This window comes from Martes martes (assembly GCF_963455335.1).
Source record: "Martes martes genome assembly, chromosome: 8".
Taxonomy (NCBI): domain Eukaryota; kingdom Metazoa; phylum Chordata; class Mammalia; order Carnivora; family Mustelidae; genus Martes; species Martes martes.
The window spans coordinates 27,280,358-27,306,929 of record NC_137895.1 but is presented as its reverse complement, the minus strand read 5'-3'; the positions used below and the strand labels follow the sequence as shown (position 1 = coordinate 27,306,929).

The following is a 26,572-nucleotide window of genomic DNA, read 5'->3' as shown; positions in this document are numbered from 1 at the left end:
ATCCCAGGGTCTTGGGATCCAGCCCCGCATCGGGCTCTCTGCTCGGCGGGAAGCCTGCTTCTTCCTCTCTCTCTCTGCCTGCCTCTCTGCCTACTTGTGATCTCTCTCTGTCAAATAAATAAATAAAATCTTAAAAAAAAAACACACACACACACATTTTCCTGTATTTATTGACCACCTGTGTTTCCTTTGTTGTGACTTTCCTGTTCATGTCCTGTTCATGTTAACTTTTTAAGATTACAGTACCCAACGATACATGTCAAGGCTGAGCCTGATCCCCACTGAGAATGAAGGGAGAGTGATGAGGTCTATGAATTATAACATGAAGTACAAGGCCACCACAATAGCTTTTTTTTTTTAAGATTTTATTTATCTATATGACAGATAGAGAGTACAAGTAGGCAGAGCTGCAGGCAGAGGGAGAGGGAGAAGCAGACTCCCCGCTGAGCAGGGAGCCCGACCAGGGGCTCCATCCCTGGACCCTGGGATCATGACCCAAGCCGAAGGCAGCTGCTTAACCGACTGAGCCATTCAGGTGCCCCCACAATAGCTTTTTTAAAGTTTTTTAAGTGACGTGTTTTCCTTTCAATGATAAATGTCAAAAAATTAAAATAAACATATTCTGGATCATTTGAATGGCCACTTTATACTGGAGGGATGCTATTTACTTTCATGACCCAAATGGTTTTGTAGGGTGTCGGGTACCCCTACTTGACACACAGACTAATAAATAAAGAGCACATGTGAACTCAGAATGTAAATAACGTATTTGCACCAAGTCAGGCCCGAGTGATGTCCCAGCACATGGGCCACTTAAGATCAGAGATGTCAGAGCAGAGTAAGCGGAGAAAACCGTGGGAGCACTGAGTCATTGCCCAGCCCAACATCCACCCCGGCAGGATCAACTCAGCAGAATCTGGCACAGCCCCCAGCACCGTTTTTATGTCGTCAGTTGTCTCTGTTATGATCCTTTGCTTGCAAACAACAGAAAGAGATTCCGGATAGCTCAAGCAATAAGGAACTGATCGGAATCATATAAGAAAATGCAGAACTGGAAAAAGAAAACCAGTCTCAGAAAGAACCAAACCAGGACAGCTCCAGGGATCTCCATTCCAGGACTTCCTGGCATAGGACATTTTGGAGGCTGCCGGCGAGACGAGTCCACCCCCAGCCGCCTCCCAACTGCGTGTCTGTATATTCTGGACTGAAATTCCTGGGTTCATTTGGGTCACGTGCCCATCGTTTGCTGGGGTGGGGGAAGGGAAGTAGTAGGGGACTTCAAAATGCTCAAGTCATCCGGATGCCTGATAAAAATAAAAGGTTATATATTCTCAAAGTAAGTGTGAGATCTCAAGGGCCATTCCTAGAGGGCCTGAGGGATCTACTCCTCTCTGGGCAGGTTTCTTTGTTTGTTTGTTTGTTTGTTTGTTTGTTTTTTAAAGATTATTTATTTATTTATTTGGCAGACAGAGATCACAAGTAGGCAGAGAGGCAGGCAGAGAGAGAGAGGGGAAGCAGGCTCCCCGCTGAGCAGAGAGCCCGATGCGGGGCTCGATCCCAGGACCCTGGGATCATGACCCGAGCCGAAGGCAGAGGCTTCAACCCACTGAGCCACCCAGGTGCCCCTGTTTGTTTTATTTTTAAGTGGGCTCCACATTGGATGTGGAGCCCAACATGGGGCTTGAACTCACCACCCTGAGATCAAGACCTGAGCAGCTGAGAACAGAGTCTGTCCCTTAACCAAAGGAGCCACCCAGGTGCCCCAAGGCGTCTTCCTTACAAAGCCTCTTCCTTGTAAAGGAAAGGAAACAGATGAACATCCAGAGAGGCATTCAGGAAGAACATAAATTACAGAAGAATGGCCCGTAGACTTGAGGAGAATGTGAAAGAAGGAAGCGCTCTTTGGTGAAATGGATGACAGAGAGGGGAGTGGATAGGCCTGTTTCTGGCTACGTAGGGCCTCATGAGGTCCTGTGCTGGAGTCACATTCAAAGAACAGCCACCTCCAGAAAAATAAAATCAAAAGAAATTTCATTCTTCGCTGAGTCTTTTGATAAAATATTGAAGTTGGGGTAGCTTTTTAATCTACAGCAAAACTCTTTGAAATACACTTCAGACACCTTTCTTATCACTAAGTCCTCTTTTGTGCTCTGCAGCGGCGTCCCCCAAATTCACGTTCTTCACTGTCTCTGTTTCCGAAAGTTCGACTTGACCCGTTCCCTTCGTTTGTGCCTGGTTTCACTATTATGGATATCAACGGAGCCTCTTTGGATTTTTTAGTTTTCTTTTTACTTTACCCTATTTCCTCTATTGTCTACAACAAAGAAGCACCCAGACGGTGACCTAGAAACCAATGGGCACAAGGGGTAGCCAGAAAATGGGTGGACCCTGTAATTTAATCATTTCCCTATAACACTAACTGTGTGTCACTGACATTTTTCATTTTCATTTAACTCACAGTATTTGGTAATTTCCCTCATGATTTATTTTTTTGGCCATGGGTTATTTAGAAGTGTGTTGTTTAACCTGAAACTAATATAACATGGCATGGTAATTATACTGCATTTAAAATTAAAAAAAAAACAAACACACAGAGATACACACACATTTTTTTTTAAATCTAAAAAAAATTAAAAAGAAGTGTGTTGTTGAATTTCCAATATTTAAGGTTTTTCCAGATATCTTCCTGTTGTTAATGTCTGGTTTATTTCTGCTATTGCTGAAAAGCATATATTTTTTTAAAAATTCTCTTTTGGGAGTGTTTTATAAGGTCAGTTAGGTCAATTAGGTTGATCTCTAAGTAAGTGTAGCCTACCTTCAAATAATAACATTTCCTGTAAAAATATACTCCCGATTCATACCTCCTGTCTTTTGTGCTACCGTGGTCTACATTTTCCTTTACATGTGCTGCGTGCAGTTCTATGGTGGTACTGTTTTTGCTTTAGTAAGTCGCCTACCATCTTAGAGAAAATAGAGCTTAAAAAATGTTCATATTTACCTTCATTTATGTCATTCCTAACACTATTTCTCTGGGCAGATCCAAGTTTCTGTCTGGTACAACACCACTTCTGTCTGAAGAAATTCCTTTAAGATTACCAGGAGTGCAGGATTGCTCAGAATTCATTCGTTCAGGGTGTGTTTGTTGGAAAAAGTCTCTATTTATCTTTCACTTTTGAAAGCTATTTTTTTTTTTGAAAGCTATTTTTGACAGTTTTGTTCTCTTGGTATGTTCAAGATGGCGCTCTGCGGCACTCTGCCTTCCATCGCTTCTGAGGAGAAGACGGCTGGAATACTTTGATCATCCACAAAATATCTTTTTTCCTCTGGCTGCCTTAGAGATTTCTCTTTATCCTTGGTTTTCAGTAGCTTAGTAGGATGAGTCTAGGTGCTGGTTTTGTTTTGTGCGTGGACCGGCTGTGTGTTACAGCAACGCATTTCAAACGTTAGCTTGCATCCGCCTCTCCCAGGGATCCTGCTAAAATCCGGCCTTGATTCCCAGGTCTGTGCCTCATCTTGAGTGTCTGCATTTCTAACAAGCTGCCCGGTGAAGGCAAGGTAGGCAAGGCGTTGGAGCACTAGCAGGGGTAAGAGAGGAGAGGGATTCACGTGGCAGCAATTTCTGATTTTTTGCCTCTCACTGGTCCCTTTCATCCAGTGCCGTGTGACGACTCCCCCCATCGTTCTGAGAGGTTATGACTGCCCTTCAGGCGGCCACTGAGGAAGCCTTGCCTGTCTGGCCCTGGGTGTGAAAGATGCTGCCACAGTCGCTGAGGCTGCAGAGCCCGGGGAGGCGGAAGCAGCCATGGGTAGTAGCGAAGGAGGAAAGGGCAGCCTTCCTGGGAGTGCCGTGCAGCAAAGCTGGGCGAACAGCAAGGTCCGAGGACTTAGCGCTCTCTGAGAAAAGCATCTCTTTTCCAAACCTACGTGTGTCCGTCGTCTTTATCTCATGGTTGGAGGGTGAGCTTCACGAAAGCAGGGGGTCTCTCTGTGTTAGAACCTGGAACAGTGGTCAGCACCTAGTAGACAGGAATAAATGTTGCCGAGTGAGTATACATAATGGGAGTTGAAGAACACGAGCTTCTTAAAATAAATTGGGGGCAGGAGAGACAAAAAGAGGGGTGGAGAGACTGTCTCCTCATTTAACCTCATCTTCCTTCCCCTGGTGAAGGGTTGCTGTGCCAGACAGAGGGAGGCAGCCACCAAATTAAAAGAGAAACAGAAGAACCAATGTTTTGGCTTCTATGTTGGCTGATAATATCAGGGGTTTTCACGGATAATTTTGACAAATGCAATTTTTTTGCCTTAGGCACTGGCATTAGAAACGTTAACACTCTACTTGAGACAGGGTTTCTCATACTTATGAAAAGATTGGCCTATAGAGGGTGCTAGATCACTTCCAAAAGCCAAAATAAGTGCCTAAACGTTCACTGGGTCCTGGAAAGTTTTCAGAGCAAGCTGGGAAGCAGCTTCGTTAAGAGCTAATGAAACATTTAAATTTGTCACATTTTGCTTCACAACCAAAGTTTAAGAAAAAAAGGAAAGCTACCCATGAAAAGGCCAGAAGCCTTCAAAGACCTCACTCTGGGGAAAAGAAGCCGCCTCGTTTTTTGGGTTGTTTTTTGTTTTTTTTTTTTTTTTCAAAAGCAAAGAAGAGAAGCCAGGCCAGGAGAAGCATCTAGAAGAAAATATTGTATGTATTGTGAAGGAGAAAACTGAGGCTGGGAGAAGTTGCAAGTCTGGGAGGTGAGGTTGTTAGGTCTCTGCCAAATTCCACCCTGTACTTCATGCCCAGAAATGGGGACTTCCGGGCCTGGTGTGAGGTGTCCGTGGGCTCTGTAAATGGGGGCAGTGGGGGTGTTGTTCTGACAGCTGTTGAACTAAGCACATCATTCTTGAAACTGACACTGGTTTCAGTACTCAGCAAGGATTAGGGGGAGGAAGAACCACTTGGGAGTTTTGAAATATGTAGTGGGTCACTGTAGGCTTAGTGGCAAGCCTGGTAGGAAGGAGAAGGCTCTTCAAGGTTTGGATCTGCAAAGAAGTCTTCAGAGAAGGAAATGGAACCCACCAGTGAGTTCTCGTGAAAACTTCTGAGCCCCCTCAATGAGCAGCAATAGTTGAAGCAGCCTTGATGGTCCAGAGCTGAACTCAAGGTAGAGCTATTCTAGCCTTCGTATTCCAGCGATCGGATGCAAATTTTCAAGGAAGAGTTGGACTCAAGAATCCGAGGAGTTGGCGATTGGTCCTTTCAATTGGCGACTGTCCTTGCTTTTGTCAGTTCAAGGTGGACGAGTCGCTTTACTATAACGTTCAATGGATAAACTTTAAACCGAATCAATAAAGGACAAGGAATGAGTTTGCAAAAACAATCAGCCACCTCCCTTGATTTAATTGTAAAATCAATCAAGTCGGTTCTTTGGCACCGTGAAGGGCAAACATCTATTTTACCAGTGAACAATCTCATTGATTGAATGATTCATCTGGAAGACGTAACTACAGCCTAAGATTAAAATCTTAAAAAAAAAGGTTTAACTACCAAATACCTTTTTTTCGAGATTCTGAAGTCTACTTCTTTTCCCCTTCCAACTTTTCTTTCATGGTTATTTTTAATCATTAGCCATGTATTCAAGTTAGGAAATCTATTCAAACGCTTAAAAGCCAATGGAAACCTTACATAAGCCGAAACACCAGCAAGTAAGGATGGAGAGGGACCAATTATGGAGGTCCTGCTGGGAAGCCCTTTATCTTATTTTGACCTCAAAACAACTAATGAGATAAGTACTGTTTGCTCCCTGTCCTCATCAGGGTTAACAATTCGAGGCCACAGACCCAGCGGGTAATTTCAATGAGTGAAGAAGCTGGTGGGTTAACAAGACAGTGTTGCCCTTTGGGGAGAGGCAAACAGTGTTTCCAGCTCCATTTTTTAAGAGACACTGGAAGATTTATGTGAGTCTCCTGATTTAAAAAAAATAAATAAATGAAAATAGTGGTAACTAATTAAAAGAAATGTTTCCGGTGCTATGTGGACCAGATAAAAGAAATCTGGGGCTGAATCTGGCCCAGGGACTGCCATCTGGTTATGTCTGGTAGCAGAGTAAAAATAAGGCTTGGGAAGGTGACGTCACCACACCGCACAGCTGTGGCAGGTGATAGGCGAGCACTTCCTGGAGCCCAGGATTTTCTGACTACACCATTCTCAGCTAGGGACACATGCTGCTGATGGGTTACATCTCTGCAGTCCTTTTAAAGTATGCAAATGTAGCAAAATCCTTGGTTCTTTTTGTTTGTTTGTTTTTTGATTGTTTTAGTACAAGGTAAACAAAGGCAAGTAAACATTGGTTTCTGGAAGGAGTCAGCCTCAGGGCTGGACCTCCTCTAAGGTATCTGTCCTCTGCCTGTAAAAACTGGCAAACAAAAAACAAATTCGGATTTGGGAAGGAGAGGCTTTATTCAAGATGATTACTGAGAAGGGGAAGACAGAACTATTATAATCAGGAGAACGCTCTGAGCATAAGGTCTGCAAGTGTCCCAAGTGTTAGTCCAGCGGTGTTTTTCTCTTACTAGCAGAGGGGTATACAAGAGTCGGGTGTGGGGAAAGGGTGGGGAGTGGGTCAGAGAACACCTCAGCCTGAGGCCAGCCTCGTTTAAGGAGGGGCCCTCAAGGAGGAGCTGCTTGCTGGCTCTTGCTGAGGGGGGACCAAAATTCAGGGACCTGGGGTTAGGAGGAAAGCTTCACCAACGTGTGGTTGAAAAACACTTTGTCCTGATTGATCAGTGGGGAACAAGCTCAACTAATCATTTCTGAGGCATAGAGCAAGAATAGGGGCGGGTCTATGTCTGGCCTTGTGATGGGAAAGCAAGGGGGAGCTTCCTGAGTTTTCTGTAAGTCATGTAGGGAGGGGTGTTGGCAGGAAGCCATTTTCCTGACACAAAAGAGTGAGGGTCTTTCTTAACCCTCAGGTAAAACTCAGCATGGTCCACACATAGCACAAGATGGACAAAGGGCGAGGGTAGGACCGTCGGGCCTAAGCTGGTTGAGTCCAAGGTTGGTGTTTCCTCAGGAAAGAGGGAAGAAAGGAAGTTAGGAAGGTTCTGGTTTCTTGCACAGAGGGACAGCTGTCGTAGACTGGGGACTGCTGTTCCCAGGGGAATGCAGAGGCTGTCATGGTTTGCTGGAGGCAGAGCTGTGGGGAGTGACATCAGCTCTACCAATGTCCTATGAGCAGGAGCAGAACTGGCAGGTCTCTGGTCTCTTGGTCTCTGGTCCCCCAAATGCCTCGAAATGACTGGGAGCCATTTCAGAATCAATGAGCCAAGAGTAAAATGTGGGACCAAAAAGACTCCTTGGGCTTCATTCACAACCATCTCCTTGGCCATCTTGAGCCATCAAGAAGGACTCTCCAGAATTCCAGGAACTGGCGACAGGGACCTGTGCAAAATAATAGCTTTTCTTTTCATTACCATTAACTTGTACTCTTGTTTCAGGCTGAGGTGACCTGGGAGATAATGTTTGCTGTGTTAATGTTTATAAAAATGCTCACATCCTTTGTATGCAAGTTGGCCATCAGCAATGGCTCTTAAATGAACTTCTATTTCACCAGATCCTCCTCCTGTTTAACTTGATTTCATTCCTACCATTCCACTCAGGATTGATTGTCCTCATCTTACATCCTAAAGGACGGAGAACCATCTTTGAAGTGGACATGAGAAGTGTCACCCCAAATAGACTACCCATATATCATTCGGAAGTTTAAAACAACAAACACAACAAAAATGCTCTCCATGGTTCTGAGCATCCTACGTGGTCTTCCAATTGTTTAAGGGAGTATAAATTGCTGTCATTCTAGAAAAAGAGCTAACGGCTTCTGTCCGGCAGGCAATTAAGGCCACTCTTAAAATCCGACTACACCCTCAACCTGAGTCACTTAATGTCCAAGACAGCACTGTCTCATACTAATATGATGCAAAACACGTGTCATTTGTAATGTTGTATGTTGTAGTGGCATCCACATTTAAAAAAAAAAGGTAGAAACAGGTGAAATTAAATTATCAACTTAATAACACATTTCATTTAGCCAAGTGTATCAAAACTATTATCACTTCAGTGCGTAATCGATATAAAATTGTTAATGAGATATTTTACATTCTTTTTTTTCTTTCATATGAAGTTTCTAGTGCATATTTTACACTGATGGCACACCTCGATTCAGTTTTGCTGCTGAGGGGAATCAGGGCTTGCCCCTCCAAAATACGCCACTTTGGTATAAGGATTATTTTGAACTAAAGGCAGTTGGGAATCAACAGATGCAGGAATTGTTCTCTGCTCTTCTTTATCTGCCTAAAAGCCAAGGCAGAAGTTTCCTTTTGTAAAGATGGCCCCTTCCCTGTGCTGTTATCACTGGAGATATGGAGATGAATTTGCAACACCATTAGTTCCCCTGTATATTTGCCTGCCGTTTCTCCATGACTTATCATCCCTTCAAGTCCCAACCTTCCTTTGTTAAAAGGAAGCACCCAAGTCTAACCCCTTCTTTGGGTTTCACTTCCTTTTTATGAACTCCCGTGCACATAAACCATAATACAAATTCTGTTGCCTTTTAGCCTGCTAACCTGTCTTTTGTTCATTTATTTTACAGGTCTCCAGTTACTGAACCTAAGAGGTTAAATATTTTATATTTCAAGCACCCAGTAATATTGGCACCTACAGCATTGGACAGAGCAGGTCAAGGAGAATGATACATAGTATTGTTCTAATCTATACCTCATTCCAATCCATACTTTTCTCTTATATAAAAACTATTCTTGTCAGGACTTCCTATGGTTGCAGAAATTCAGTGTAAACAGCATTGCATTTTAGCAACTGGTAACAATTAATAGCTTACCTGAGGATATACTATCTCTTTTTTTAAATACTATCTCATTTTTACATCCTTAAGTGTTCTAGAGAATGAGAAAAAGGTCAGTCCTTTCTTAGATTCCTTCATATTTTGGTCCTGAAAAAACTGTTTTTAATAGCTTACCAAAATGAAAAAAAGAAAAAGTTAATCTTAATTTAAAAATCATATGTGGTTTTGATTTAATGACAAACAAAACAAGACTAATTCAAAGTAAGGATCAGATTCCTACCTTGCTGGGATTTTCTAATTATGTAATCAACTGTGGTTTCTAGCAGTACTTTTTTCTGGATCTAGGGTAAGCAAACTCTTCAGACCCCAAATAAAATAACCACGTGTTCTAAAGTTAATTTAAAGTATCTACCCTTATGTTATAAATAGTAGAATATCCCATTCAATGGCTTTAATTATTTCACATCTTTGAAACAGCAAATGGATTGGATTAAACTATAATTTGCTTTATTAAAATTGAATTAAGGACATATGTTCTGGCACTTCGATTATTTTTCCCAAAATGAAAGATGTTTCCTTTCCCATTTGTATACTTTTTTGGTCTCACTTAAAATTTATACGAGCCCTCAAGACCTAAAATCTAAGATTAGGATTAGGTGTAAAATCACTATGTCCTTGTCATTTTATTCTCTCCACAACACATGTCAGACACAAAAATAAATCGCCAGACCTCTGGTCCGGCTTTTCTTCCTTGCTGTGCTTTGCTACAGCCCTTGTCTCCTCCTCTGAATGAAGACTTGCTGCGGCAATGAAATGAAAATAATATTCCTTTTTCTTTAAATAATCTTTACCCCAAGGGACATGTTTTTCATTGTACATTTCCTGGTGAAGGAGGAGGTGAAAATTCACCATGAATAGGCCTGGTTGGACTTATGGTGCTATCAATTAAATATTGGTGCGTGGGGGTTTTTTTTAAGTATTTTTAAAATTTATTTAGAGAGAGTGGAGGCGAGTGGCAGAGGGAGAAGGAGAGAGAGAGAGAAACCCAGCAGACTCCATGCCGAGCGCGGAATCTGACATGGGGCTGGATCTCACGACCCTGAGATCAGATCCAAGTGGAAACCAAGAGTTGGATGCTCAACTGACTGTGCCACCCAAGTGCCCCTATCAATTAAATATTTGTAAATTAATGACCATATGAATGTGGAAATGAATGGATAGAGCCATAACCCAGGTTATAAGAAACACCCAGGAAACTTGCAGCAGAATTAATACTCGGGTCCGGGAAAGCTCTGAGAGTCACCCACCGTCCTTGCCCAGCCTTCCAGGCGTACTCTGTGATGACTATGCTCTAGAAGATTGTACAAAGGTAAATCTGCAAAAGGTCATGGGTGTTTTGGCTGTTAGCGCAATTCCTCAAAGGGCCTGATACGATCTTTTGCAACTCTGCACTGCTCAGACTTTACCACATCACAAACACAAAATCCCTGGCAAGCTGCTACTCGGTTTCCCTGTTACCTGACCCACTTTCCTAAAAAACTGGAACTGTCAAGAAAATGAGCATTTCCTTCGAATGACTCTACTGAAAGTCAAGTCAACAGCACTGTGGTGCCTCAGCCTTTTCTTGATCCTGGCTCTACCTCGGGAGTTTTAACCTGGAAACAGCAGACCCCTACTCAAAGCATGGCTTCGAAATCATGGCTGTGAACTTCTGCAAGTAATGTGCTTATTTTCTTTTTTCCATCTTTTCTGCCAAGAGCTTCTAGTGGATGGATTCTTCAGAGCACCCCTGCTCAAAGCAGGTACTCGTAAACTGGGAACAGAGGCTAAGCACTGTTATAATCAGACAATGGAGAAGAGCCCGTGGATGCCTGGTGGCCAGGGGTCTGGCTCAGCTGCTTTGCGAGGAGAGAACAGGCACTCCTGGCCTGGTAATCTACATCAACAATGAGATGGCTTTTGGAGTGGAGACCTCAGTCCAGTCCCTACAAAACTGTCAACTATCCCAGGCTTTCTGAATCAGAAATTTTAGCTATGAAGATCTTGCAGGAGCAGTTTATCAAATGGCATACCATGGGTACGGGTCTCTGCCACAACTACACAGAGATGGCCACTGAAGTTACGAGCATTACCTTTTGATACAAACAGCAAAGGAAGAACTTGGCCACAGGTAACTGCTCTGTCACACACTGGTGTTCCGGGCATGTGAGGGATGGGTGAGGCCACTCATCTGTAGATTAGGTTCAAAGTTTATCCAGGTTATTGAACCAAAAAACCATGGAACAAAAAAAAAGATAACAAGTGTATTCATTTTTCATTCCAAATATTTACTGAGTTCACAAACAAGAGAATTTATCTCCCTGAGAAGTTTTATGTGTCCATCCTGGCCCATGTCCTTTTGACTAAAGAGGCAGAGAATGAGAAAATACTTTTTCAGCAAAATCAAGTTCGGTTGCACTTTTACTCCTGTAATTTAATTAATATGAAAAGTTGCATGCTTTACATTATCTATTAAAAGGGAGAGTACTGAAGGGTGAATTATAATAGTATACGATGTATTCCAGGAATGTAAGGATGGTTCTAAGACAGAAATTTTAGCAATGTAATTCATGTTAATGGACCAAAGGACAGAAATCACATGCTTTTCTCTTATATATGCAGAAAATAATATTTAAATCAATTGTGAACTTTTGAAAAAGGTTGTTTAGAAAAGTAGGAATAGAGCAAAAGTTCCATACCTGATAAGGCTGTCCAGGAAAACTCAGCAGCAAATTTAATATTTCTTGAAGAAAGATCAGAAGCATTTCCTTTAAGACTGAGAATAAAACTAGGTTGCCTTTTCTCCGCCTTACTTTCCATGTGATATTGGAAGTCTTGGCCAACAAAATAAATCAAGAGAAAGAAAAAAGTATAAAGATGGAAAGGGCAGACAGTCAAGAGGTTCAACTGTCCTTATCTACAGATGATAGAAATAATCACAGACAACCCAAAAGAGATTCAATAGAAAAACTACTGAGAATCGTCGATGGAGCTCAGCAAAGGGTTTCACTACCTCCCCAACTGTATTAACCTAGGGATTAACCTAATGAATAGGCACAAAATCTTGGAGAAATCCTTAAAATTTATGAAAGTACTGTTTTTAACACGTTAATGTACTTGCAAATAACCTGGGGATCTTGTTTAAAAAGCAGATTTTGATTCTCTAGTTGGGGAGAAGGCCCAAGAGTTGGCATTTCAGAACCTCCCAGGTGAGGCTCCTGCAACTGGCCGTGGACCACACTTCAAGTAGCATAGTACTGAAACAGTTAAAGAATAAATGGAAATATAAGGCATGCTCATGTAGAGAAAACTAACCATTGTAAAGATTCTAATTCTCTCCAAAACAGTTTATGATTTTAATATAATTCCCACCAAAATCCCAATAAAATTTGGGATTCAATATTTGCTCAATTTACTTGAAAAGAATTACATTTTTTTCCCCAGAAAAAAAAGAACAGAGTGGGAGGAAGGGTAATTCCCCTATTGTACATTAAGATATAAAACCAAGGTAAATAAGACACAATTTAGTAACAGTACAAGAACAGTTAATAAAACAATGGAACAGAATAGAGTCCCGAAACAGACCCCAGGATCTTGATCTATGAAAGAGGTGACATCAAGACTCAGTAGCGATAAACAAAAACAAACTAACAAACAAAAACAACTTAGTAGGGAGAAAATATATTGGTTGGTAAATGGTGTGAAAAAAGAACTGGCTCACCATATGGAGAGGACAAAAATTAGAATGCTACCTCACAAGTACATGTGCATACACACACACACATGCACAGCAAAGACCTGCCTGGTCTATGTTTCTGCTTAGAACTGATTTTAGGGCTTCTGATCCAGAGCCAAAAGCAGAGGCAAGACAAACCCTTTTAAGCAAGTTGGCTCCCCACACGAGCACATGAGATTTGCCACTTACTGCCTTCATTTACTTTCTTTTGGCCTCGTAACACATGGAAATTCCTCTGAGGTGTTCATAATGAGTAGGCCCTCATATATGGTCCCAGTACACCACATTCAGAGTTTTCAAGATTTTTCTTTTTTGTCTTCATAAATATTTTATTGTGAAGTTGGAAAAGCCCTTTTAGGAGCTGCTAGCCAGATGCCAGTTTAACCACACTTGACTTTTTTTGATTATTGAGTCCAACACATCAGTATGTTTCCCCTTTGTATTGTCCACAAATTTGACGTTCATCTCTTCTTGGTTTTCATTCAGGTTCATAATAAAAACATTTGAATAGATCAGGGTCATGGAGAAAGGTCTCAGACAAATAGTTAAGAGATTTTCCTCAAAGCTGATATGGATCCATTGATTAATGAACAATGCTTGGGGTAAAGCATCTTCCTTATTCCCTCCCCTTATATCTCTACTCTCTCTATACCTGAGGCCACTTGATTTCCATCTGTGGGCTTGTTCTCCCCATCTGTATAGGAACAACCCTAGGAATTTGAAGATGTCCAGACCAAAACTCTAGAAGTCAGCACTGGCTCATATTTTCTCCTAGCACTGGCCCTCCCCCAAGGTGTAACACACAGCTAGGCTTCCGCTGTGTGGCCCATTCTTAAATTATTGCCTTGATAAGCTGCTTTTAAATTCCTATTATCCTATGATCGGAGACCTTCTATTTTATCTATTTATTTGTTTGTTTGTGTTTTTTGTTCTGTTTTGTTTTTTGTTTTGAGAGAGAGAGCTCTAGCAGGGGGAAGGGATAGAGGAAGAGGGAGAAGCAAACTCTCTGCTGAGCAGGGAGCCCAACTTGGGATTCAATCCCAGGACCCTGGGATTATGACCTGAGCCAAAGGCAGGTGCTTAACCAACTGAGCCACCCAGGCGCCCCTTGTTCAGTTTAGTTAAATAGGCGCCACACCCACTGTGGAGCCCCACACGGGGCTTGAATTCATGACCCTGAGATCAGGAGTCAATGCTTAACCAACTGTGTCACCCAGGTGCCGTAAGACCTTTTTTTTTAACAGTTAAACTTGGGATCTTTTCATCTACTTCTCCCTAGATCCCCATATGAAGATCCCTCCCAACCTCCTGGTCCCAAACTCCAATACAAAAACAGGAACCCTGTAACCTGTTAATTTTTCAGTGGTGCCAGCTCTTGCTTGCTTAGGTTTCCAGTTATCATTTGCACCTGATTCCCATACACCATCCATCTTTTAGTATGCCTCACCATGTGTCTGAGACACTTATCAACCTCCACCATCTGCCTGCTTACCGTCACCTACTTGTTACCTGTCACAATACCTTTATTAGTTTTTAAAGTCTACTTATTTTTTTAGTAATCTCTGTACCCAATGTGGGGTTCAAACTCATGACCTCAAGATTGAGAATCAGATGCACTTCCAACTGAGCCATCCAGGCCCCTGTCATAGTAGCTTTAAAGTGTCATGACCTGCTGACCAGTTTTATCTTCCTCCAGCATCTGGTCTTTCCCCCCCAATATTTTCCCATCTTGTTGATCAAAATATTACAAGCAATTTTATCTACAGTTTGCTGAAATCAAATATTTGATGTCCATGACCTTCTCTGCTTTGTAATCTAGTAATTCTATCCAAAATAAACAAATAAATAAAAGATTTTAGTTTGGCACACTTGGTCTTAGGGAATCCAAAGTAGATCCTACGGTTTGCCATTCCCTTCTCTGAATGCTTCATATAGATGTTCCATACTCTGGGACGACTTCTATATGAATATGGAGATTTGAATATCAGTCTTCGGCAAGATTCTGGGCAACCAAACAACCAATTTATAATCATCAATGTATAAACAAAAGGAAGACATACTATCTCATATAACAAGAAATCCTGGGTAGCCTGGCCGCAAGCTGATTGAAGAAGTGGCTCGGTAATATTAGCAAAGACCCAGATTCTTTCCAGATCTCTCTTCTACCATCATCACTATACGGATTTGTCCTTGGCTGGTCCCCTTCCACAGCTCAAGTAGCATGCTCAGTCAGAAATAAGGACTGCTACTTTTCCTCTAAGTCTCCTTTTAGACACAAGGAAACCTTTCCCAGAAACTCCCTCTAGCTGACATCTCATTACGTTTTATTGCATAGAACTGGGTCACCTTCGGTCACCAGCCCCTTACAAGCCCATCACTGGCAAGCTCAGACTGATCCCCGACATACAGGGAAAAGACAGGCAACCCCTTCAAATTGTTTCTTTTCGAGATAGGAGAAGTGGGCAAAGGCCCTTGGCTAGGCAACCAGACTGTCTGCTCCATACAGAAGGACTTACTCCCTAATTCGAAGGACAGCAATAGAAAAGAGCCTGGATTTTTATCTATTCAGAATAGTTTAACGCAGGATCGTATCCAAAACAAAGGGGCAGATTAAGTTATCTCGAAAATTTCCCGCCCACAGTTTAGTGCTGGGATTCTGTTCTCATCACGTCCGCAGGGAAATTGCTTGCCGCTTGGAACTGCACACATCAGCAATCTTTGTGCTGCCAACAAAAGTGCATAGTCGCTGATCTGTGAGCATTTCCCCTAACAGCACATTTGTGGAAAACTGAGTCACGGGGATTCTAGGGACTAGGAATCCATTGCCTGAACACTTTTCTGAACGCCTTACATCTTAGATACCAGCAGCTTCTTTGTAAAGAAATAAAATATAATGAAACAATTGACATATAACGAGGAGTTGGGCAAAGCAGGTTCGGCTAACTTGTTTTTACTGGAAATGTACCTTTTTATTTGTTTGAAGCTGAAAGATTGTGTTAAATAAGGCAACAAATTGTTTTTTGGCTTTTGTTTAGATTTTATTTATTTACTTATCAGAGAGGGAGAGGACAAGCAGGGGAAGCCGCAGACAGGGAGACGGAGAAGCAGACTCCCCCACTGAGAAAGGAGCCTGATGTGGGGCTCGGTCTCGGGACCCTGGGATCACGACAAGAGCCGACGGCAGACGCTCAAACCACGGAGCCACCCAGGTATCCCAGTTAAGTAACAAATTAAATGTGGATGGCTGTGCCTTGATAGGAGAGGACCTTTGCAGAAAAGTCGACCTGACTCACTCAGTCACGTGCAGAGTCATTACCATGCTACATGGTGAGCTATTCACATGGAATGCAATCCATATGACTTCCACCTGAGCAATCTGAGCCCTTCCAGCACTAACCAGAGGAAGGGAGGGTGAAAATGCGGTGGGGGTGGGGAGTTATTTTTGTGGCCCTCAAGGTAGGATTGCTTGTAGATCCGTAATTTATAGCCAAGGCTCTGTCCTCTTGGGTGGTAAGAATAGAGACGGGCTGGGTCTCTAGGACTTTTTAGGTGGGGCTGGGTCTTCAGGACATTAAGCAGCAAGAACAAAGAGTTGAAGATAATGTTGAACCTTCTCATCGGGAGATTAAGCAATATTGTTGAGCAACTGCCGCAGGACAGGTTCTATGCTAAGTGTCAAACACGATGATTACGTGTCTTCTCCCAACAGTTGTATTCAGTATAAGTACTATTGTTATTTCCATTTTACAACTAAAGAGACTGAGGCTCTTTAGTTAACTTAGTAAGTGGCAAAGGTGAGACTGAAATCAAGATCCTAACTCATCACTACCTTCCGCCCTTCTGGGTGAGGAGGAGGAAAAGCAAGTTTCCCCTTAGGCATCCTGCGTTTTAAGTGTTGGTGGTACATTCAACTGAAGATGTCTGGCAGGAAACGTGAAACTGAGTTCAGAAAAGGGTTTAGGTTGGAGGCTACCTCTGGCAGTCATTTGCTGAGAGGTACAAGTTAAAGTCGTGAGCTTGCCCTTGGAGACCCTGCAGCTTACTCACTCCGTTTTGCCCTGCAGCTATCTCTATGCCTCTCAAACATCAGGCATTAACAACAACAACAAAGCCCAAACCAAAAACTGATTGACCCCATAGGCTCAGCTTCTTGGTCTGACTGACCCCCTGATTGCCTGCCTGTGTGATTCTAGGTGAGTCACTAGAGCACTCTGAGCCTCTGTGAAATGAAGTCTCTTCCAGGACAAATGAGGGCCTAGATGTGAGAGAGAAAAAGAAGACGGACGCCAGCTACTATAGACACAATTAATGAGATGCCAGAACAGGAAAGTGAAGGAGAAAGAAAAGAGGGAGATAGCTTTCCTAGTCTAGAGCTTAGGGCCATCAGCACCATTACCCGAGGCGGGAAGGGAGTGTGGTGCCCCAGATTTTTGGAAAGATGATAATAACCTTTGAAAAATTTGAGGGGTCGTCCACATGGTAGTTCTTTGGGCACTGATGAGCAAATTGCTGGACTAGAAATTTTATTATTTATACACTGCACAAAGATTTGAAGTAAGAGGGTGGAGCCAGGTGACATTGAATAACCTGTCAGATCTCCTCTGTCTCACGCCTCTAGGGGCAACAGTCTCCATAGCAACGTGACTCCCTGCCCCTGTCGCGCGACCTCACAGGTGGATCAGCTGGTTTTCCTGCTCCCTGACAAAGGACAAAGCACCGGCAATATTTTCTGAAGGAGTGGCACTGTGGTTCAGGGTGCTTCGGGTGTTCTCCCATACCCCAGATTCTTACAGCTTCCCTTTGTCTTTATACCCCTTTCTAACAAGCCCTGCCTTTAACTCTTCCAATCTTGATCTGCTGTCCCCTAATTTGTCACCCTCTCAGGGGCTTGCTCCTTCTGTGGGTAGCTGTTCACTATTTTATGCGCCTTTTTTCTCCATTGTCTCTGGTTTCATTCGTGCCCATTCTTTGGTCCCACGAAAGGCCTCCTGCTTCCTTAATTACCAAACAAGGTTATCCTACCCTTCAATCTCATGCATCCTTATCCTTACCTGGTATCCTTATCATCACCTTTAATAGCTAATTTGTCCCAAGCCTTGAATTATGCATTCTACATGCATTAGCTCATTCAATCGTTGTAATGATTCTATGTGGTAGCTTCTCTGTCCTGTTGTACAAGAAAAGGAACTGAGGTTTGAAATGATGACATTACTTGCCCAGGTCCTACCATGAATGGGGGAGCAGGAATGGACCCAGATGGCTTTATGCCAAACTCAGCTCTGCCCACCACGTGTCTCCTCCCTCTCCAACCAAACTCGTGTTATTTCTTTCTTATCTTTGCCGCTTTCATTCCACTTTTCAGAAGCGTTCTCAGTATTTTCATTAAGATAATGAATATAGAGGCACCTGGGTGGCTCAATCAGTTAAGTGTCTGCCTTCAGCTCAGGTCATGATCTCAGGGTCCTGGGATCGAGTCCCGCATCAGGCTCCCTATTCGGTGGGGAGTCTGCTTCTCCCTCACCCTTTGTCCCCCCCTACCCTGCTGCTCCTGCTCTTTCTCTCAGATAAATAAAATCTTTTCTTAAAAGATAATGAATACAACTATTCAAGCAACTAATAGTTATATATAGTTCTTTAAAAATCACTTTTAGTTCCTCTCTCTCCTTATTACTCCCAAACCAATCAGACCTTCACATCATATTCTCCGAATCATGTACGCAAAGTCCCTTACATGCTTTTACGTCATTTCCTTTCCTGCTCACCTCATTCTGATGAGGTTAACAAGGAAAAAGATTTTACCTAGTAGGAGAGGGAAGCATTACAAAAGATGAGACCCAATTTCGTTTAAAAGATAATAATAACAACAACAGCTTTATGAGATACAAGATGTGCACATGTAGAGGAGTTAAATGAAAGTAAACAGGGTGACTGGTTACACGTCCTGATGAGACACAGAAGCAGTCCACGCCGCAGGAATCCGTGGGAGGAAAAGACCTTCAGGCTGAGTGGGATGTTGGAGGTGGAGGGCAGGAACTGGAATGAAGACAGAAACTGGCGTCTTCCTCACTGACAATAATTTATCCAGCACCTCCACGTGTTGGACATTAAATTACAGTTCTCAGGATAAAGAGATGTATAAGGTACTGTCTTTCTCCCAAAGATTTAGTTTTTGAAGCAGGTGTAATAGATGTGAAATAAACAGCAAGACACAGAGACACTAATACACAAAACAAGAGCTACCGTAATTCTGAGAATGAAGGGAACTGACCTCCATGAGAACACTAAGTCCAGGGACTGAGGGCAAGCTGGTTTGCATGGAGCAAAGGGCTCACGCAGTAGAAGGAGAGCCTTCTATAACCCAGGCACAGAACGCAGTGGACTCTCAGAGCTCAGAGACAACAGGAGGAACCTGGAACTCTAAGGTGACCTGTGGGGCATGATAGGAGTGGAGGGGGACCTCTCCCAGTCTGAGGCATCACAGGAGGCTTCTTGCCAGAGGAAAGTGGCAGTGGGAGTCCCAGGGGCCAGAATGGGCAAGCAGGCTGGGAAAGAGCAAAAGCACAGGTTAGAAGATGTATTCAGTGTCTAGAAAGAACAGAAACTATGGGTCACTCCGTGCTGCTGTGAGACCGTGAAGTACAAGGCCAGGGATGGTGAGATGATGTGGAAGACACAGGCAGAGGCCGGACTGGAAGGGCCCATTGGTGAGTTTGTTATGACCACGGTTCCTACAGTTCAGAGAATAAGTGGACGCTGGGTATTCCAAGAAAACAGCCCAATTCAAAGCAGAGCTGCAGAAAATTTATCAGCACTGAAGAGCAAAGGATGCTATTCATGGATGATTCACTATTTTAAAGGGCTGTAAAAAAAAAAAAAAAAAAAAAAAGGTGAGATTGCTCTGGGGTCTCATTTCAAAATCCAGAGTGTCTCTCCATCTATATCTTCCACTCATCACTAATTCTGAATAGATCTAGAGAATTCTGCATTTCCTCTTCTTCTCCCACTTTTTCTTTATCTCCAACCTTTCTGTTCCCCTGTGTTCTTTCCACGCCACCACCCCCCCCATGATGGACTACCGGGCCTAAGAACAGTAAACGCTCATGAGGGCAGTTGTCCAGATGAAGAACATAGGGCAAAGACAGGATAAATAGCTGGTCCAAATTCGCACAGCTGGTAATGGACAGGGCAGGACTCGCATATGTTTTTCAAGTATGAATCTGAACACGCCCTTCTGATTCAAGTACTTGGTTTGAAATGGTTTCCCAATGCTGTTAGGATTAAAACCAAAACTCTTTGACACGATGTACAAAGACTGGCGATTCCTCTCTCCTCTTACAACGAAACCCAGACACAGCTGGCATCCGGGGTCCAAGGTCCTGACCCCTCTGGTCCAGTATCTCTGGGTGTTGAAACAGTCCATTTAAGTTCCTTTATATACTATGAGTTAGAAATCACTGTGAGTTTTTCTTTTCTTTTCTTTTTTTAAGATTTTATTTATTTATTTGTCAGAGAGAGAGAGAGCACAAGCAGGGGGAGCAGCAGGCAGAGGGGGAAGCAGGGTCCCCGTGTAGCCAGGAGCTCAAAGCGAGGCTCTGTCCCAGGACCTGAGCCAAAGGCAGACACTTCACCAACTGAGCCACCCAGGCACGCCTCTCTGTGTGTTTAGTTTCTGGTATTAGTTTACAGTTCTTTCTCACCAAGGAGATGTTCAACAGAAAGGAGCCTTTCCAAGTGTGGTTCAGTGTGGTCTTAGTTCCTCCTCCAGGTGTACTGGAGTTCATCAGTGTGTCCGTCCCTCCTCTGAGGCTACACTGGTCAGTGGCAGAAGGCTGCTTCCCCAAACAGGGGTTCTAATCTCCCATCTGCAGAAAGTTTATGGGCTTTCCCTCTGCTGAACTTGGCCTTATCACCTCGTGGCTCTGATACCTTCATGCTCTCTGGTGTTCTTTCTCAGCCTAGCTACCCGTGGGTGTCCAGTACCAGACTGTCATTTCCAAAGTGTCACCCGCTTGAAAAAGCTTAGACTCCCATGCAAATACGAGAAAAGAGAATTTGCAAGTGCATTAACTAGGACCCCACTTGTGCCACTGCCCAATATAATTTCTTAAACTTTCTCTCTTTATGATGTTTATCATTACTTCTTATAAATGGTAACTGCTGTGAAGGTCACAAGTTGTTTAGTGCCTTTAAATTTCATCCAAATGTACTTTCCGGCTGAAAAATTCCATGATTCCAAGTGTGTATCAGTTTCACGTCAAGCAGGATCAGAGGTTTGGTCAATATTGTTTTTTCCACAGTGAAACCGTGTAAGGCAGGAGATCTTACTTAAGCTAACAAATGTGTATCCTTCAAATGGAAGAATAAATAAAAGTATAATTTGTGAATCTGTGAAGGGCTCTTTCCTGTTAGAAAATGTTAACCTTTTCTATTCCTTAGCAAGAACTTGATCCAGATGCATAGTTTTAAATCAAAATGTTTGGGAATTTTGGTGTCTTGCGGTGATGTCCTACACATTTCTTTCCTATCTCCAAACTCAGTCTTCCTTCTCCAAATGTTATTTTTTTTTAAAAGAATTTATTTATTTATTTGACAGACAGAGATCACAAGTAGGCAGAGAGGCAGGCAGAGAGAGGAGGAAGCAGGCTCCCCGCAGAGCAGAGAGCCTGATGCGGGGCTCGATCCCAGGACCTGACCTGAGCCGAAGGCAGAGGCTTTAACCCACTGAGCCACCCAGGCGCCCCTCTCCGAATGTTCTTGAGGCTCTATTTGCATGTATTCATCATCACGGAGATGTCAGTCTTTTTTTCTGCTCTGCTCTGACTTCACCAGTATTTCTGTATTTCCTAAGTCGTTATCTTCTACAAAGAAACCTCCACCAGACATGTCAATAATTGGAAGTAGCTGACACCTATAGAAAATTTGCTGTTTACTTGATATAAAGACCTACCCAAAAGTAAGGCCTGGCATCTTTGTATCTACTTATTTGCTGGGGGCAGGGGGAGATCAAATTGTAATTCAGCTGTGGTAATGCCACATATTGTATCTCAGTTGCCATAATCAAATTGTTTCTAAATATTAACAAGAAACATTTTCGCACAAGTAGCTTTTGGAACACCCAAGTAATCCAAAGGGGAATGAGTTTTCAAAAATAGAGGGCACAGTACTCGCTTTGGCAGCACATATACAAAAAATAAAGGGCACAACACTGCACATTTTAGTCTTCAGGCTGAGCAGGGAAACATTGACAAATTATCTCTCCCAATTCCGCTGTTAACATGGATCGGTGGAAAACTACCCGCTGTGGGTGAAACAGTCAGCCTCTGCAAATGGTCTCATTCTGAAACTACAGGTGTCACAGAAATCGTGTTTTCCTTCTACAGCTCATTGAAATGGAGATGGGATGGAATGGAGTAAAGGGATCTGCTTTCTAATGAGGCAAAATGAGATGCATTTGAATTGGGGCATGGACGGAAATGAAGGGAAAATCCAATCAGTACCTCATTTTTACATCCTTAGAAAGTCTTTCAGCAGCTGGGCAGAGCAAAACTACACCCATGCTCAAAATGTCCCAAGTAGGATACAAAATTCATGAGCAAATTATTTTCAACATTCATGGAATCACTCTATTGCTTCTATGATCAGTGTAGAGGGAAAAAATGACTAACCTCAGAGACACATTTTCATATTTTCCATCAACTTAGTTTCTTTGATACATACATAAGCAACCACTCCAAACATCATGGAGTCCATTTGCAATCTTTCCGATCCATAGGATTTATCTGATGGAAGCAAAAATATCAAAGCAAACACACACAACAAATGAAAACAGCTACAACAAAACCTTTCAAATATCGCAACTAGTGAAAAACACATATTCTAAAGAATTGTGATACAGGATACTATAGAGCTAGACTATATTCCCATTTCTACCATGGGTGTTTATAAATTAACCTACCACTGGGAGAGAAGAAAGTGAAATTTTACATAATGGATAATGGGAAACAAACTAATGAAATCAGCCAAATGTTCTGAGTTCTTAATTTACATAGAATGCCTCTTAATTTTTGTCTGTTTAATCTTCTTATATTTCAGAATGAGAGCATTCTTAGGTTAGTGGTTCCCAGACTTAAATTTTTTAGGACAGTAAAACTTCCAAAGCAATTGAGAGAGATAACTAATGTGGAGTTGCCAAACTGTTCATTTTGCCAACAACAACAATAACAAAAAACTACCATTTCCAACATTTCAGAAAGGAAAGGATATTTCAACACCAAAAATGTAGGAAGTTCATAATTTCAGAACAAAAGAAAGCTCTTCCCAAGAAACACTATTTGTTAATCAGAGATAATTTTAAAGCAACAGTTAAAAAAATATATGGCAACATTTACAACACTGAATTTTATTTTACGATACAATGTATGTTATGTTTCCTTGGAACAAGTTTTCTTTTAATCTGGTAACATTGTATAATATATAATATATAATATATATAATATATAATATATATAATATATAATATAATGTGATACATTAGTATGTGATTGAACCCATGAGGATGGGCTATAAAATGCAGCTTGTTTTGCTGTTTCATTTTTATCACTGTCCCTATCAAAAAATTCCCCTTCACTTTGAAATGAACAAAAATGAAAATGATTTGCGATTGATTTGAAATAGTTTAGGCATACTGTGATGCTAAGGAACAAGAGCCCCCATGTTCCCAAGCCTTTTCTTCTACTTTGCCCACAATGGGCAGGTAGGAAAGCTAGGGGGCCCATAGGAAGTAAACTGTGGGCTTACTAATAGCCTATGGGCTGGGCCCAAAGCCCAATGAGTGCTCCCCACTCATTGCTCCTCATTTTAGGACAGAACCATTATACCCCTCCCTGCTTTATGGAAGGAAGATAGACATTTCTACAGTAGGGGTTCTAAGGACAAGTAAAAGCTTTGTCCCTGACCAGTGTTGGGAAGTGTTGCTGTGGGCCATTTTGTCTTTGAATCTCTAAATGCCACCTGGTCCAAAATAGCCCATGGGGCAGTGTGGTTGTAGGTTGAATTCACATCCAACAGAAAGCACCTCTGCATGTATAAATTACACATAGTAGAAAAATCTCTGTCTCTAGTCAACATCTACTTGATTTCTTGATGTTTTCTGATGTTTTTTCTCATGCTGGGCCTGGGGTTATAGAGTTTCGGTAGCAAGGGTACACAGGTAAAGGGCTCTTCTCATCACATCCTATCAAGGATACATACTATCATCACAACTCTATCACTGTTGATGTTAACCTTGATCACCAGGCTGAACTTACATTTGTTAGATTTCTCCAGTGTAAAGCCATTCTTTTTTCTCTTTAAACACTGTGCTCTTTGGGAGGAAGGCACTCTATGTAGCCAATGCTTAGGTGGAGAGAAATGCACCCAGACAGTGTAGTACCAAATATAAATTATTTGGAATTCTGCATGAAAGATTTGTCTTTTCATTTCCATTTATAAATCTATTCATCCATTTATTTATATCAGTATGGTATCACTATTTTAACTGTTCTAATATGTACATAGTGATAGTCTTAATTTGCATTTCCCTTAATGGCTAATGATATTGATCATATTTTCAAGGGCTTATCTGCCATCCATAAATTCTCTCTGGTGAGAAGTCTCTGCCCATTTTTTGTCAGTTTTCAAGTTAGAACTTCTTCTGAAGTTAAATTTGAGAGTTCTTTATATATTCTAGATACTGATCCTTTGTCAGAAATGTGATTTGCCAATATTTCTCCCAGTCTTTTGCTTGTCTTTTCGTCAACAGTGTCTTTTGCAGAGCAAACCTTTTACATTTTGATGAAGCCCCATTTTTCAGTTTTTTTCTTTTACAGATCACATTTTTGGTGTCATATCTAAGAACTCTTCGCCAACACCTATGTCCTGAAGACTTTCTTCTATATCATCTTCTGAAAGGTTTGTAGTTTTACATTTTACATTTAAATCTATGAGCCATTTTGAGTTTTTTTTTTTATATAAAATGTGAGATTTAGGTGACGGTTTATTTTTTACTACCAAAATCCACTGAGCCAAGAGTATTATTAAGGAAGCAATATCAATGGATGTGGACTCTAAGCTAGACAACAAAGAAAATGAAGATGAGAGGAGGCTTACAGATCATTCTTTTTAAAAGGCAGATTCTTCTTCTTCTTCCTTTTTTTTTAAGATTGCTTTATTTCAGTGAGAAAGAGAGAGGGAGTGTATGCAGTGGGGAGGGGCAGAGGAAGTGGGAGAAACTCAAAGAGACTCCGCACTGAGCGTGGAGCCGAACAAGGGGGTCGATCTCAAGACTCTGAAATCAGACCTGAGCTGAAACCAAGAGTCAGACGCTAAACCAACTACACCACCCAGGTGCCCCTTAAAAGGTAGATTCTAACCATCATGTAAACTAAGTGTAGCGACAGAGCAAGTCAGCTGATCCCTAGGAAGAAGGTAGGGATTGGAGATTTCAGAAAGGAAGCAGTTACTGGTGATGTCAACAAAGGTCCAGGGTCCACCAAGAGGGTGGATAGCTGAGCTGGAGTGGAGGGGGGCGGCAGGGTTAAGGAACTGGGAGGCCAGGGTATAGAATGGGTCCCCTGTGAAAGCCACAGGTGCAGAGTGACGGGGACAGATAGTGTGGAGAGGAAATGCATAGGTCCAGGGCTCAAGTATTCCCTGAATGAGCAGCAGTAAAAACAGGTCAAGGAAATGACTGGGGCAAGGTGGAGGAAAGGGGTGAGAGAGAGCAGTTTCAGAAGGGAGCGGGGGATGAGGAGACCAGAGGTTGCTTTTTCTACATCTCAGTCGTAAGGTTCAAGGGGCATGGGGAAATAAGGAAGGGAGGGAGGGAGCAAGGGAGAAAGAGAGAAAGGAAGAAAGAAATTTTTTTCGGACCCTTCAGGAAGCTGTGGGGGAAGAAATGTCCTCGGGAGATTTCTGTTAAGGCAAACAGGTGAAGGGAATATTCGGAGAACTTATTCCATTAGCCGATCACCAAGTGAGGGGTGGGGGTGGGGGACAGCTTCCAGGTCCCACAAGTGCCGGTGGTGGGACAGGCTTTGGATTGCACTGAAGAGCTGAGCCCAAGAGACAGACAGACTTGAATGTCATGAAATTCTGGAGGACACACCACTGTTGGACAAGGTCTGGAAGTCAAGGGAGGAAGCTCCGGGGGGTTCTCAGAGAAGAAGGTGAGCAAACATTCAGGTCACTGAGAGAGACAACTCCGTGAAAGCACTTTGTTTATAAAATTGTGTCTTAAAAAGCTGGAAATTACTAGCTACAGTGGTGAAAGACACTGTACAAAGCAACTTAATGTGTCTGATTCTCGTTGTCTAGAAATCACTTATTTATTATTCCATTTGCATGCACGGTAGTGTTTTAGAATATTCATTGGCCTGCCCGTGATGATCCTTTAGTCACAGAAGATAAATATATGAACCCCCACACATACACAAAGACAATTAGTCCCCAACAGTAAATTTAGCAGTTATAAAGCGATCTGCCAGACATTCCACAGACTGTGTTTTAAGGCCCTGGCTGGTTCACTCCGTCTTCTCACTGGTTCCTGCCTCTTCCTCCTTTGTTCCGTTTCCATTTTTCATCATGTTTTGACAGGTGAGGTTGTTCATGCAAAGGGATCCAACAAAAATACGGGAATGCCACCTTTGCCTCCTTATCAGGATAGAGCAACCCTCCCTTTCCTCCTTGCAAACAAAGCAGGCTAAACACACAGTCTGTCAGCACCCCTCACTCGAGTGGGATGACGGATGACGGGGGCACAATTGTTTTGCTTGCAGGGAGGGAATGTGTGTTTGGTCAACAGGTCACCGGCCCTCTCAGCTCGGGATCAGCTCTCCACCCAAATCCCCCTGCGTTTCGGTCTTAAAATGCTTCGGTGTTTTAGCCAGCACAAACATGTCACAGCGAGAGGGAC

At 42.5% G+C, this 26,572-nt stretch overlaps 1 long non-coding RNA gene across 1 annotated transcript in view; it reads right to left on the bottom strand.

The window, feature by feature from the left end:
• Window positions 1-2,290: 2,290 nt before the first annotated feature.
• Window positions 2,291-26,572, bottom strand: part of LOC308346873 — a 217,283-nt gene continuing 193,001 nt past the window's right edge. The window contains exon 5 of the long non-coding RNA XR_013967206.1: window positions 2,291-4,016. This is a non-coding gene — a long non-coding RNA (uncharacterized lncRNA). The remainder of the gene's footprint in view (window positions 4,017-26,572) is intronic.